Source organism: Balaenoptera borealis (assembly GCF_965194805.1).
Source record: "Balaenoptera borealis genome assembly, contig: HAP1_SCAFFOLD_1514, whole genome shotgun sequence".
Taxonomy (NCBI): domain Eukaryota; kingdom Metazoa; phylum Chordata; class Mammalia; order Artiodactyla; family Balaenopteridae; genus Balaenoptera; species Balaenoptera borealis.
This window is the reverse complement of record NW_028122714.1, coordinates 20,997-33,496: the sequence shown is the minus strand read 5'-3', so window position 1 is coordinate 33,496 and position 12,500 is coordinate 20,997.

Below are 12,500 nucleotides of genomic sequence, written 5' to 3'. Positions count from 1 at the left end.
GTCGCATTATGCACCCGAGCGTAAGGAGCAAGATATCTGCCACCAGCCCAGCTTGGCCTGGATTGCCTCTGTTTTAGTTCCCCTGGTTAGTGCTTTTCTCCCTAACCACTCTTGTGACTGTGATAATGTGAGTAAGGGCGGAGTTGCTAATGATCTATGTGTGAGGTAAGCTGGTTTGAGGGAGGAAATCTATGGACCTAGTCATTTTCCTTGGTGGTAAGCTTTCAGGGGTGCAGAGATGGATCTTCCTGGGGCCTTTTCTGGTCCCAGGAAGATATCGCATAGATGGGACCTCCCAAGACACACATTGAATCTTTAGGCCTGTTTTTCCTATTATGAGGTACGAACGAGTTTCTTCACTGATGGGGATGATGCTTATCTGAGAAGAAATTGTGAAAGGTGGTGTAGTGTAGAGGTGTGGCTTAAGCTTTTAAGTTTTCCTCCAGGTTTTTCCCCTAAGCTTCCTACTTCGGACGGCCTACTTACATGATACTAGTAGGTGATGTCCGGCTAACAGCTTCCTAAATATACCTGCAAGCCAGATCAGTGTCTCTTTTCTCTGTATTCCCATGGAAATCAAGAGTCCCGCCGAATTTTCCATCGAAACAGTTGATTTGTGTTGTCTCTAGGAATTCTAAAGGGCGTACCGTTGCTTCCTAACCGGTGTCATTTGGGAGATCCGCCTCTGTACGTTCAAATGATTAATTTTGAGACTTTGCTCATGTGTGCAGTAAACCCTTGAATTCCCTAAGACCTTCCTTTCCTCCATCTCCTACCCCATTAAGCCCGCTTCAGTTCATCTCCTGAATTTCTTTGGAATCTGTCAGCCAGCTCTTCCTCAACTTCCTAATACTGAACTTGCCTGTCTGTTGCGATTAGGTCCTAACTAGTGTCCATATATCTTGTTTCCTTCCAATCCACTCTTCACACAAGAAACCTTCAAAGCAAGTTGGAACGTTGCTCATAAACATCGCTCACAAGCATTGTTTTGAGAATAGAAAACACACTGTTGGCCTTTAAGACTCTGCGTGGTCTAGAATCCTCTCTGCTTCTCTAGCCCCATCTTGTGCCACTTTTGCCCTCACTTTCTATGCTTCAGATACACTGAATTAACCTTAGTTCTCACTCATCTGACAGAAGTCAGTTCAGATACTATTTTTCACTGTGATTCCTAGCATTAAGGAATTTGATTATCAGGTTTTGTATGAGGACTATTTCATCAGGGGTACAGAAGTTCTGGCCATCTCTGGTTTTGGATATCCCTTATTTGTTGAGACCTTTGCGTTGTTTGGTTGCCTTTTGTCTGTTTTCCAGATGGGAAAACAGGAACAAGGGAAGTATAGGTTATTACTAGGTGGGGTTGAACAAGTGGAGCAGCAAACTGCAAAGCAGAAAGAAGAGGGACGTACTATAGAGGGATATGACTTCCATTCTCAAGGCGCCTGCATCCTGTGCAGGGAGACAGCCTAACATAAAATGTGCCTAACAACAAATATATTGACTTCTTACTAAAAATCTCCAGTTCATAGAACCGAGGGGTTTGTACCTTCTCCTTTAAAAGTGATAGTCCTGGGACTTCCCCGGTGGTCCCGTGGTGAAGACTCTGCGCTTCCAATGCAGCAGGCGTGGGTTCAATCCCTGGTTGGGGAGCTAAGATCCCACATGCTGCGCAGCCAAAGAAATTTTTGTCGAACGTTATACTCCTGTATTGTTGGCTTTAGTGGTTTAGATTTTGTTGTACTGTTAAGAAGATTTCAGTTTATTTACCGGGAACAAACAACACATAATGTAAAAATAGTTTCCCAGAAACGATTTCCATCATTCTCTTCCTCCCTTTCTCCCGCAGACTGGTGTTTCACCTTGACAAGTTCTCTGTCATTCCATAGGAAAGCTGTCTGGCTTGGAGGTTGCAATCCCAGGGAATTTTTCATCAGCGGGGAAGTCTCCATCACTACAGAGGAATCAAGGGAGAAGTCAGTCCCTGGTAAGTGAGATGCTCCCCCTAAACACCAACACAGCAGTCGTGTACCTTTCAAGGGGTTCAGGGGCAAGATGGGCAAGGCATTTCTACTAACTCTTCTTAAGGATCACGGACAGTGCCCTATGCTACGAGGTAAGCGGTGACTGCTGTAGTTCTTACTGGTGATCCTTTCCTGTCACTGATTCTCGGCTTTCTTTGTATTTCATAGGACTGTTGTCAGTCCAATACAAAATGAGTCTTATTTTTAAAAACCTGAAATGTTTTACAGAGCCTAGCATTCTCATATAGGGTCCTTTCCATTCTCCCCACTTTCCCGAGAGGCCAAGAACACTTCACACCATGAACTAGGAGAGGGGGTAGAGCCCTTTCTGATGAAATACATCAACAAAGACAGAGCCTTAGCCTGCTTGCTCTCTGGACAGGATCTCGGACCACAAGGTCTTCAATCCTGGTATAAATGAAGGAAGTGAGGACAGTTCAACTGGCACTCTCATAACAAGAGTTCGGAAACACCTTCCGAAGAGACTATAGCAGTAGATGAGGGAAGGGAGTGCTACAGTGTGGCAGTACAGGGGGAACGATCGGCTACAGCAGTGAAAAGTGTGGTACCGATTGGTGTGCTCTCGGGGTTCTTGTACATGTAGCATAGATGACCTCTACGGTGGCCCTCCCACCTTCCCACCTGCATTAGGTGTTCTTTTTTTTTGTAATTTATGTTTATGTATTTATTTACTGTTTGAACTTATTTATTCTACGTATTTATGTTTTTGGCTGCACTGGGTCTCTCATTGCTGTGCACGGGCTTTCTCTAGTTGGCGGCTAGCGGGGGCTACTCTCGGTTGCGGTGTGCGGGCATCTCATCGCGGTGGCTTCTCTTGTTGCGGAGCATGGGCTGTAGGCACGTGGGCTTCGGTAGTTGAGGCTCACGGGCTCTAGAATGCAGGCTCCGTCGTCGTGGCACATGCGCTTAGTTGCTGCACGGCATGTGGGATCTTCGCAGACCAGGGCTCGAACCCGTGTCCCCTGCATTGGCAGGCGCCACCAGGGAAGCCCTAGGTGTTCTCATATAGAGTCTAAAAACAGAGAGCACTGAGAGAAGGTAGTGGTTATTAAAGGCTCAGGATCTAAATTCTACCTGTCTCTACACCCCTTCCCAGCTGTCGATTTGACCCCATTTTTGAATGCTGACCTCATTGTTCAACTTTTCTCTGCCGTCTGTATACTCACCTTGAAAACTTGTTTCTGTGATGCGTTGAGCAGACACAGGGTGGCAGACTGCAGAGGTGGAAGCTGGTGGTCGGATATTTGTGGGCTGAATCTCCTTCAGTCCCATTCCCATTTCTGGTTGCCCAGAGGCCCTACTTCCTGTGTGTGACGCCGAGCCGTAGGATTGCGGGCAGGAGCCAAGTTCTCCATACAGTAAAGACCCCAGTGTGCCTTGGTTACAGTAATATACCTGGCTTCCTTCCTGGCAGGGAAGTGACAGGCGGCTATGCCCCTGCTTTGTTCGTGGGCCTCCTGATCCAGCAGTTCCCTTGGCTCTGCCCCTGTCGTCAGCTGCCCCTAGGATAACTCTGAGCCCTAGCCACTTCTCTGGTAGATTTCCCTATTCCCCCACTACAGTCACACCTGAATAAGGCAACTCAGACCTTTCAGAGATGTGTCCTGAACCTCTTGTTTTCTGAAATACCTATCTGGTGGTTGTGAGACTTAAGGCCAGCGTCCCCGAGAGACTTTTTCTATTTCTCCTAGTAAACCTAGACTCATCTTCTGTCACCTTCAACTCTACTCCAATTGTGTTCTTTCAACCCAGACCTCTGACCCTGCTTTTTACTTCTGCCATTTCATCCTCGCTCCTGCTTCCTTTCCTAAATCCATACGTCTCTTTTGGCCTTCCTAGCCCTGGGCCAAGTTCCTTCCTCTTTGCTCAGTTTTTACCCCTTTCCTTCATTCTCCCATCCAACTTTCAGTCCTTCCTTTCTCACGCCCCAGTTAGCAGCATCTGAAAATTCGAAGGGTTTGTTACTCGTCTATTAATTGTATTCCATTTACTTATTCAGTTCTATACCTGTCTTACCTGTGTATGGAAGAACAGCTGGTAGCCAAGGTGGCACCAAGAATCCTAGCAGCTCTCACTTGACGTATCCGTAGTAGTCGGCAATTTCCATTTCGTTTTCCCTCTCGGTGAAAAATTGCAGCTTGCCCGAAGAGGTGTATCTGGCAGCATTCTCCCGTTGTTGTTGAGCCCGCCTCTTCATGGCCTCTCGCTCTGGCCTCTGCTCTTGTTCGATGGGCTTTGACATGACTGGCTCAGGCACGTTGGGTTCCCTCCATGGAACTCGTTGCTTGCTGAAGTCTTGGAGTAGAAAGTGGGTTTGGAGCTTGGGTGGGGACTGGCGCTTATTCACAGCAGGGGGAACAGGCTCCCGCTGGAGAGGAGCGCCAGATGAAGTTTTGGAGGGTGCAGGCCTAGGAGCAGCAGACTGAGGGACACGAGGCTGGGTATGGTTGGGCCAAGCCGGTTGGGTTGGGTTGGTCACAGTTGGCTGAGCTGGTTTGGCGGGGCCTGGCAAAGAGGCAGGAGCTGGCTGGGATGAATTGGCTGCAGCAGGTTGAGCTGAGTCAGTAGAACCAGGCTGGGCACGGTAAGCCCCAGCAGGCCGATGTGAGGCCAGAGACTGTGGCCTCCGAGGAGCGGGTCGAGCTTGAGGCTTGTCCCAGGCAGAAAAAGGCAGAGGTATCAACTTGACCTTCCCAGGAGGAGGCCGCTCATACTGGGCTGGAGACGGACACTCTGTTTCAGCACTGCTGTCTGGTTTCTGGGCTTGGACTTGCGTTTTCTCAGGACCCTTCCCCTCACGTGGGGTATGCCGCCATGGCTGGATAGCTGGGGGTGGCTGGGGGTCTTTGGGGTTGCTTGACTTTCCCAAGAGCCGACAGGAAGAGCGCCCAGTTTTCGTCTCATTCTTCTTCCCCAGCGCATGAAGAACCTTCACAGACTCCAGCATGCGCACGCCAAGGGAGGTTCGAGGCTTTTGAAAGCTCTGTTGGAGAAGCTCAGTTTGGTGTTCCTTTCGCTTCGTGTGGGGGATTGCTGGCTTCTCTTCTGCCTTGACTTTGTTCCCTGACTGCTTGTTCTCCTCAGCCTTGTTTCTCCCTCTGGTCCTTTTGGTCTTTTCCTGCCCGTGGCTCTTAGTTTTGCTGATCTTTCTGGATGCAGCTTTCTGAGGTTTGCCTTGAGAGTGCTTGGCCGTGTTCACAGGAGCCCTGTCACTGACTGCAGCGTGGCATATAACCACTTCTCCCCCTAACAGGCACTCTGGATTCTTTGGCTGGATTTTGGCCTTGGGAGCGCCACTGATAGGCTCAGAGGCTTTCTGTTTGTTCTTCCTGGGTTGATCAGAGGGAACCTTTATGACACTTGGCTTTTCCTGCACCTGATTCACCTTAATGGCTCTGGTGTCTTTAGCTTTGATCACGTTGGGACCTTGGGATTGATCAAGATCTTTCAAAGGATTAAAGAGCTGGGGAAGGTGAATATCCTCCGCCAGTGTAGTAATGTCTGCAAGACCACTGCTAGGTTCAATCCCATTTTCAAGTGTCCCTAGGTCCTGACGACTCCGGCTGTTCTCTCCCAGATCAGCATTTTCAGAACCAGGCTGCTCCTCTTGGCTGAGGGGATCGGTGCAGGCCAGCGGCTGGTGAATATCAGGGATTCCTAAAGGGAGTAGTGGAGGATCTTGGTTCTCTGTTGGGATCTGGTAGGCATCCAGAGGCTTTGAAAGCTTGGTTTTGATATCATCCACGTGCTTACTCTCTATTTGTCCCTGGCTTGGAGCTGGAGGCAGGGCCAGGAGACGCCTGGCACTCTGGACTGGAGCTGTCACTGAAATGTCCCCAAGTTCAGATGGTGGGTTACTCTCAAGTATGTGGCTGTTTCTGCTACTGCAGGACTTGGGGAGTTCTTGACTTTGTGTCACACAAAACGTCTGGCTTGGAGGTTGCAATCCCAGGGAATTTTTCATCACCAGGGGGGAGGTCTCCATCCCTACAAAGGGATCAAGGGAGAAGTCAGTCCCTGGTAAGTGAGATGCTCCCCCTAAACACCAACACAGCAGTCGTGTACCTTTCAAGGGGTTCAGGGGCAAGATGGGCAAGGCATTTCTACTAACTCTTCTTAAGGATCACGGACAGTGCCCTATGCTACGAGGTAAGCGGTGACTGTTGTAATTCTTACTGGTGAGCCTTTCCTGTCGCTGATTCTCGGCTCGCTTTGTATTTCATAGGACTGTTTATAAGTCCAATACAAAATGAGTCTTATTTTTAAAAACCTGAAATGTTTTACAAAGCCTAGCATTCTCATATAGGGTCCTTTCCATTCTCCCCACTTTCCCGAGAGGCCAAGAACACGTCACACCATGAACTAGGAGAGGGGGTAGAGCCCTTGCTGATGAAATACATCAACAAAGACAGAGTCTTAGCCTGCTTGCTCTCTGGACAGGATCTCGGACCACAAGGTCTTCAATCCTGGTATAAATGAAGGAAGTGAGGACAGTTCAACTGGCACTCTCATAACAAGAGTTCTGAAACACCTTCCGAAGAGACTATAGCAGTAGATGAGGGAAGGGAGTGCTACAGTGTGGCAGTACAGGGGGAACGATCGGCTACAGCAGTGAAAAGTGTGGTACCGATTGGTGTGCTCTCGGGGTTCTTGTACATGTAGCATAGATGACCTCTACAGTGGCCCTCCCACCGTCCCACCTGCATTAGGTGTTCTTTTTTTTTTGTAATTTATGTTTATGTATTTATTTACTGTTTGAACTTATTTATTCTACGTATTTATGTTTTTGGCTGCACTGGGTCTCTCATTGCTGTGCACGGGCTTTCTCTAGTTGGCGGCTAGCGGGGGCTACTCTTGGTTGCGGTGTGCGGGCTTCTCATCGCGGTGGCTTCTCTTGTTGCGGAGCATGGGCTGTAGGCACGTGGGCTTCGGTAGTTGAGGCTCACGGGCTCTAGAATGCAGGCTCCGTCGTTGTGGCACATGCGCTTAGTTGCTGCACGGCATGTGGGATCTTCGCAGACCAGGGCTCGAACCCGTGTCCCCCGCATTGCATTGGCAGGCGGATTCTTAACCACGGCGCCACCAGGGAAGCCCTAGGTGTTCTCATAGAGAGTCTAAAAACAGAGGGCACTGAGCGAAGGTAGTGGTTATTAAAGGCTCAGGATCTGAATTCTACCTGCCTCTACACCCCTTCCCAGCTGTCGATTTGACCCCATTTTTGAATGCCGACCTCATTCTTCAACTTTCTCTGGCGTTTGTTATACTCACCTTGAAAACTTGTTTCTGTGATGCGTTGAGCAGACACAGGGTGGCAGACTGCAGAGGTGGAAGCTGGTGGTCGGATATTTGTGGGCTGAATCTCCTTCGGTCCCATTCCCATTTCTGGTTGCCCAGAGGCCCGACTTCCTGTGTATGACGCCGAGCCGTAGGATTGCGGGCAGGAGCCAAGTTCTCCATACAGTAAAGACCCCAGTGTGCCTTGGTTATAGTAATATACCTGGCTCCCTTCCTGGCAGGGAAGTGGCAGGCGGCTCTGCCCCTGATTTGGAATCTGAGATGGTGTTCCCTGAGCAAGGCTGGCAGAAAGCGATGGATGTAGAGGGACCATGTTCTTGGCGTCTGAAGTTTTATCATACTGGGCTGCCAGAAACATGGAGGAGGCAGCTGTGTGGCGGTCAGTGAGTGCCAGAGTAAAGTCTCCGAGTGAAGAAGAATTCTTTTCAGTGCTTGCTGTGATGTCCCACTCAAGAACACCTGGATAGGAAGCAGCTGAAGTGGAGATCTGGCTGTGGTCAGTAACTCCAGATAACATAGTCGTGCTAGAATGTTGGTAAAGGTAGGCACTACCCATGAGTGTCTGGAAAGGGGTACCAGTAGCCGATGCCGAACTGACGGCAGGGGCAGAGACTCTGGAGAAGTTGCAGACACTTCGTGTTAGGGAAGTTGCATTGCTCACCACAGGAGGAGAATGCTGCAGAGAATTTAGAGTTCCAAGTAGAGATGGATGTTGGAAATTTTCTGTAAGAACAAGAGGGTCATGAAAAACTCAGGGAGGTTGAGAAATTCTCACTACGTTTGAGGAACGGCATCATCTGAAGGTTCTTGCTATCAGGACACCTCTACTATCACTACTTCCTGAGAAACCCAAAATCAGACAGTTGATGATGGCTGTAAGGACTGAGCAGTTTTCCACTCTTCTCTATTAACTGCCTGTGCTCCCATCTTGGGCACAGACGGGCAGAAGAGCCAAGTGGTGTGGTTCAGAGATTGTTCTCTAGGCTGGAAGCAACCTTCTCCCTGCCCTGTCTTTCCCTTCAGCCTGCACTCGTATTGACTTCTATGCTATTTCCTAGACTGGAAGCATTTTAGAACTAGGAGGCCCTTAGAGAACTTCGATGTTCTCAGTCTCATTTCGTGAGTAAGGAAACTGAGGCTCAGAGAGGTCGGGTTGACTTGTTCAAGTTCTCTCATTATGTTAGTATCATTACCAGGTTTCAGAACCTAAGTATCCTGACTTCCTTGCCAGGACTCCACTCTGAGCATGATACTGCCAGAAAGCAGGAGAAATAGAACTTATAATATAGGCATTTTTTTTGTCCATTAGAAAACAGTACAGCTATTACCATTGTCGTCTTCGGTGTCTCCCTTTGCTTGTGCAGTTCCCACGCTATTACCTAGAGGTGACGTACAGCTCAGTCCAACTGGTGAATTGAAAGAGTCATTTTTGCCCTCTTCAAGCCCGGTTTCTCATCCTACCTCAAAATGATTACCCGAAAGTGGATTTCTTAAGTGCTTTTGGAAAGGGAAAAGTTATCTGATTACTTCAGATTCCTCACCTATAAAGTGGTTATAACACCACCACCAATAATAATAGCAGTAATAATTAATAGATGAATAAGCTGATCTATTGCGTATGATTTATATGGAGGAAGATACAATAAGTTCTAGAAAGACAAAGAAAAATCATGACAAGCATATTACGTTAACGAAAAAGAAATCCATAGATATTAATGAAAACTGGGGTATGTGGCAAGTATCGAAGCCTAATGAATTTACTAACAAATGGCATTCTGTACCATCCATGCAATATTATGAAAGTGAATTTTGCCCACTCTATTTTAGTGAATACTATTAACCAGAAAACACGATGGAGGTGATAGAGGTGAATGAATTCCTAGCCAATGCATACAGACAGAGAAGGTATGTCAGTAAAAAATGCATAACAAGCAACAGAATGCAATAAATGTGCATGTATAGGTAGCCACAACACATATAGACAAGTATTTCAATGAAAACCGGTACGAAGCAGACAGCAAAATAATAAGTGTAAAAGAGTTTCATTATTGTGCTCCTTCATATTTTTACCCAGCAAGTAAGAGGTATTAAGCCTAGGAGAAATATATATTTCAATGAATATAGCTTATATAATAAGCAGAAAGGAAGCTTAAAATGTATCAGGAAGGTTTTTGGATTTATCCTAGAACTTAGATTAGAATCATCTTCAGCATCCAAGAAGATGGCATCCCAAAACCTCAAAAAACCATCATGCCTAGAATCCAATTAAAAAAGATTTTCGAATGTAAGAAAATCCACAGGACTCCACAATATGGTTTTCGATAAACGTGGATGTTTGTTTGTTTTGTTTCTTTGGCCGCGCCGCGTGGCCCTGGCCGTGAAAGCACCGAGTCCTAAGCACTGGACCGCCAGGGAATTCCCTAAGTGGGGGGAATTAGAGATGTGGGGCTTGACTTTTTCTTCTTCTTCTTCTTCTTCGGTAGCTAAGATCTACAAGCGAACGATGGCTGTTGATCAATGTGCTCTCTGTGTTAGGAAGGAAATAACTGTAAAAATGAAAAGCAGCCTTGCCTTAGAACCTACATATCACACCAAGGAAAATAGTCCTTCTGATTCAATTTAGAAGATATCACTTAAAATGTTGAATTGGTGAAATGTCTACCTAGTTTAAAAATTAGAAAGAATAAAACACTGAAAAGCAGCCCCCTAGATAACCACTGTGGTTGCTTGTTTATAGGAGGCATCATTTCTAAAACGTATTTCTAAAATGTTTATATTCAAAACTGTCAAGTGGCCAACTGTATTCAGAGAGGCAATAAAAGAAAGAAAACGGAGTATGACTTTTCTGATAAGCTGCCTTTCCCGGTGATCCCCTGTTCTGGCCTTACTTTCCTTCTTAAGTCTGTTAATGTAAGGGTTTGCTACCATCAACTTGGTTTTGCCCTGCTCTGAGCAGGTTTCCCTCTGTGCTGTTTCTGCTTTAATTGAAAATCTTTGGTTCCCATCAGCATTCCATTGCAAACTCCGTTTTTCTTGAGAGCTCCTCTATGCTTTCCCTCTTCATTCTTACATTTTCTCCCATCTCTTGGTGCCTGTTGGCCTGTGCTAATGAAAACCATCCTAAACTTCCTTACGCTCGACTCTGTGCCTCCCTGTAGAGCCCAGTACTCTCCATCCTCTCTCCCTATTCTCTCTTTTCAACTAGTCGAAATCCTAGTGGAGGGAGACCATTAGAGATGAAACATCTTGGTATATATTGCTAGTTTTCTATGTCCCCTGGCTTTTCTATGTTTCTGTTGAAACACTCTTGAGAAGTGTCTGATTTCGTTTTCTACATGGGTACCCTTTAAGGCTCAATACTGGAAAAGAAGGGGATCAGAGTGATCAACCCAATGTGGTATCCTAACGTAACAGTTAAGGAAAGCAACAGGCTTTGTGAGACAGCCAGTGATTTGTCCAAAGTCACACAGATAGTAAACGTCAAAGTCAAAACTGAAATTAGGTCTCCAGACGTGTAGTTCAATACTTTCCCTCATTATTCCATGCTATTTTGAATCTCCTACTCAATTTAGGGGCAAAAGAAATCGAACGCAAAACTTTCCAAAGTTTCTTTTCTTACCTGACATGGTCAGAGAAGAGGAAGCATCCACTGCAGGTACAAGGGATGAGGAGACAACACTAGAGGATGTCTGAGTGGCTGCAGCTGAACGGCGCACGTGTCCAGTACAGAGGTCACTGGTTACTGGTCCAAACAGCTCCACGGAAACCCCAAGGCTCTACCAAGTGGTAGTAGGTTTGGGAGGAGAGTGATGTCACAAAGCAGGCAGTTGAAAGGTATGAGAGAGCCAATAGGGAGGTCCGATCCCCAACAGGAAGGCGGGCTTGGGTGAAGAGAGTGTAGGAGAGCTAAAACAACACCTGAGTTTCTGAGCTTTGGGGAGGAGGAAATCCTAGAAGACAGATTTACCTCCCCCAGGCTCTTCCATTAGGGAAATCATTGCCACATTTCTTACAGACGTTCATTAATACACTGAACTAAGAGTTACTTATATTCTACAGAGTATTCTATTTTATGTATCATATACTTAGAGCTATATAGATCTTATTTAATTAATAATCCTTAGGAAGGAAAGAGCCATCTAGTTTGAACTATTACAGTTGTTCTGAAATCAGATGTGTCTAATGAGTGAACTGATAGCAGCTTTTAAGGAGCCAAAGTAGGGATTAAGAAGCTCTCTTTGTAACTTGGTTCAAGAGTAGGGTGAAGTTTCTTGAGTGTACCTTGTGGAGAATGTTGTGGTCCAAGGCTCTTCTCTTTTAGTTTCTTCTCCTTGACTCCTACCTTCCTTGGGCTGGGCTAGGCTGGGGGCCAGGTTGGACTTGCGACTTAACATTTCTCTTCCGCTTTCTCTTTTTTTTTTTTCTTCCATTATGGGCATTGCTTCGAGGACAAGCCTTGATCTTGCATTGGACGTTACTTCCTGTCAACTTCCAGCAGCAGGAGTCTTCTTTTCAGTGCTTGATGCTTCACGAAATAGACTCTGCCCGTTGGCAGCAAATACCAGAGAGCTAGGAGACAGAGCTGGTTGCAGACCTTTCCTCTTCCAGCCTTTGGTTGCAATTGTTTGGCCCATAATTTGCTAGCTCTAGTTCCTTGGGCCACACAGGTATCCTGCCATCTCCAGCTCTTGTTATATGTGAGAGACATTCTGAACACTGTCCCTTTTTCTTTGCACAGAAGTATATACAGCGTGGCAGTTACTGTAATCTCCTCCGCCTTGCAAACAGCCACTCTAGAATCTTGGACCTCTAGGACTCTCTGTCTTGCATGCTTGGGGGCAAGGCCAAGCAAAATGAAGAGGAGAATAATTAGAGAAAGAGGAGGACGTTGGTGGAGAATTGGGAGCAGGTAAGGTGAAAGGGCACAGGAGAAAAGAGATGCATGTAGACTTTTTGGTTTCTGTGGGAAACAGGTTGACACACTTGGGCCTCATTTGGTATTAACAGAACAGAGAGTTAAAGATCTAAGTAGCTAGATAGTGTGCAGCAACTGCCATGAAGTCTGTACACTGAAGAGAACAGTCTCACATCTAGTTTTCATTTTGTTTTATGTCATAGTACCTTATTTATAGCATTCACTGGTGTGTTTGTAGAATACAGATG